The sequence below is a fragment of the Mandrillus leucophaeus genome, unplaced genomic scaffold (genome assembly GCF_000951045.1).
Source record: "Mandrillus leucophaeus isolate KB7577 unplaced genomic scaffold, Mleu.le_1.0 Scaffold89, whole genome shotgun sequence".
Classification (NCBI taxonomy): Eukaryota; Metazoa; Chordata; class Mammalia; order Primates; family Cercopithecidae; genus Mandrillus; species Mandrillus leucophaeus.
The window spans coordinates 5,900,526-5,903,190 of record NW_012109696.1 but is presented as its reverse complement, the minus strand read 5'-3'; the positions used below and the strand labels follow the sequence as shown (position 1 = coordinate 5,903,190).

The window sequence follows — 2,665 nt, the reverse complement described above, 5'->3', positions numbered from 1 at the left end:
CCTCCATCTTCCCTCCCCAGGACACCGGGGACCATCCTGAGGGTGGCTTGAGTTGAGGGCCCCTCTGCAGAGGCTGGCAGTCAGACCCACACCCTGAGAGCGGGGCAGGAGCATTTGGGGATTTATGACCTTAAGGGTCCTTCTGGAGTGGAGAAGAGCAGCTGCCTCGTCTGCTCAGCCTGGACACCCCTCCTGCCCGTCGGGAGACACTCCGAGGGTGTTGCTTGTGAGTCTTGGGATGTGTGATGTCCTGTACACGCTGCCCAGCTCGATGTGAGGCTATGTGCTGTCCTGACGCCTCTCGCAGGGTCCATCAATCACCCCCCAGCACAGACTCCGCTTACCCCGCACTTACAGCCGTCACGTCGCTAAATGGCTCTGCCTATTACCGCAGCGCAAATACATGATCCTTTCACTTTGCAGATTCCATGTAATTGTGCGTGGACTGTGTCAGCTTCGGGTTTAATTGGTGTGTAGGCTGCGAGGCATGAATTACAGCATGTGTAATTTATTTATGCAATAAAATTTACCATTAACCGAGAGAGGAAAAATAAAGAGAAAAATAATATGTTTTGTACTATAATTACATAATAAAGTTTGAATTAGGAATATCACTTGGCCCACAAACTTCCTCTGGCCTGAGAAAGATCAGAAAGCAACGTGGTCTCTTCAGTCCACTCCTGGATTCTCAGGAGGAGCACGTCTGCCTCTAAGTGCAGCAGGACAAGCAGGTTGGTTGTAAACGGAGCCCTGGGGAAGAGTGGGTCCGTTGAGAACCAGCTGCATTGACGGGGACGTGGCCAGGCCAGGTCAGCTGGAGAGAGATGGAGAAAAGTAGGGGACGGGTAGAGAGAAAGCTAATTTTTTTCTTATATAAAATGAATTGTGAAAACTGCTCACTGGATAGCCAGGCCACTTACTCATAAAGAAAAAGCAAGAGAAATGCCTGCTGCTGCGCCTGGGTGTTCAGTTCCAGGTCTAGGGCCACGCCAGAGCTCCCGGTCATCCTCCAGCTGAAATGCTAAGATGCGGAGGCCTGGCTCCCCATGACCTTTCCACCAGAGCCCCTGGCATGACTTAAAATCTGTGATTCTTTAAAATGATTAACATCCCCGCTACCCCCACACCCGGGCTATGACTCTATTCTGCTGTGGTGACTCCGCGGGTGAGGCTGGGATGAGCCGGAAGGAACTGCGTGCTCGCCAGCGCCTCCCAGCCCAGGTCTGCGGTCCGTCCTCTGGAGCCCGGCGCTGCCTCCACGTTGGCTCCGGGGCCAGCACCCCCGGGCTGAGCGCAGGGCCAGGGGCCGGCGGGTTCCAGAGGGAGCGTTTCCAGGGCAGGATGAAAACCGAAGTGCCTGTCAGGCAGGGGGCAAGGACAAGAGAAACGCCCCTCTCAGGCCTGGGAGAGACTGTGGGGCCAGCTCAGGGACCCCCAGCGCTCAGGGCCGCCGCTTCCACGGGGAATGCTGGTCGGCGCGGGCTCTGGACCTTCCCGCATGAGGAGACCACAGGAGCCCGGGCTTTATGAGGCCTCTCTGACCCCGAACCTGGGCTGCTGGCTCCCGGCACAGGCTGGGGCGGCGTGGGGCGGCCGGAAGCGCCCCATCCCTCTGCTGCCCGCCTGGTTCACTCGGGCCCGGCGGACCCTGACCTGGCCCTGGAGGCCGCTGCGGCCCGCACCCGGCTCCTCAGCAGCCCCATGACCGCCGGCCCTCACCGGCCCTCACACCCCAGAGCGGCGCACAGGGCCTGGGCCTGAAGACGTCCTGACGGTCCCTGAGCAGCCGGGCCCGCGCAACCCGGGGTCCCCGGGAGGGAGTGAGGCTCCGGGCCTTCAGCAGACGCCAGGGCCGCAGACAGCCCTGACCCGAGCTCCAAAGACCTCCGAGCCGGGCTCCTAGAGAACCACCCCGCGCCGTGCGTCCCAGTCAGTGCCCCCCGGAAGGCGGGGACGGCAGGCGAGATCGTCCGCAAGGAGTCGCGTGAAGACGCCACCGGGAAACATGGCGGCCGCACTCGGAGGAGGGCTTCGCCCGGAAGTTGTATTTTTCTTCAGCTCCTCTGTGTTTTTCAAATCTTCTGTAGAAGTGTCTATAGTGACAATCAGAAAAACAATCTGAAGGAAAGACAGGAATTGCCACCGACCCCGGGGCTGCATTGATTGCTGGACATTTGTCACGGTCTGAGCCGTGGGGCCCCGCCCCGCTCAGCCAGAGCCTTCAGAGCCGGGAGGGCTAGGAGGGGAAGCGGGGCGGGGTTTGAGGACTGTTTCTCTCCGACAGAAGGAGTAATGGGGCCGTCATGTAGGCAAGGTCAAAGGACAGTGTGACGGTTGCAGGGTGACCCGAGGCCAGCTGTCCTTTGCAGAGCAGCTGAGCTGTCAGTGAGGGGTGAAGTGTGGAATGGGACTCGCTGACGAGAGCCCACTCCTGCCTGGGCCGGGACGGGCGTGGGGCCCAGGGCGGGTGTGGCTGGAGGGGGGCTTCCCGGGTGCACCGGCAGGGGGGCTCTGGGAGCAGCGGCCGGGATAGGAGGCGGATGCATCTGCCTGCTCTGCCCAGGCCTGGGGCCTGTTCCCACCAGGACGTGCCCCAGAAGAGGCTCCCGCTCTGTGGGAAAATCATTCTGCTCCTCTCTACCGTTCAGCCCTGAGGCAGAGCCTG

The 2,665-nt window shown here is 60.6% G+C and overlaps 1 long non-coding RNA gene across 1 annotated transcript; it reads right to left on the bottom strand.

Annotated features, from left to right (window-relative positions):
• Positions 1-492: 492 nt before the first annotated feature.
• On the bottom strand, positions 493-1,087 carry LOC105531485. Its single transcript, XR_001004815.1, has 2 exons — positions 921-1,087; positions 493-814 (listed from the first exon to the last, which is right to left on the bottom strand). It is a non-coding gene; the product is annotated as an uncharacterized LOC105531485 (long non-coding RNA).
• Between the last annotated feature and the right edge of the window lie 1,578 nt (positions 1,088-2,665).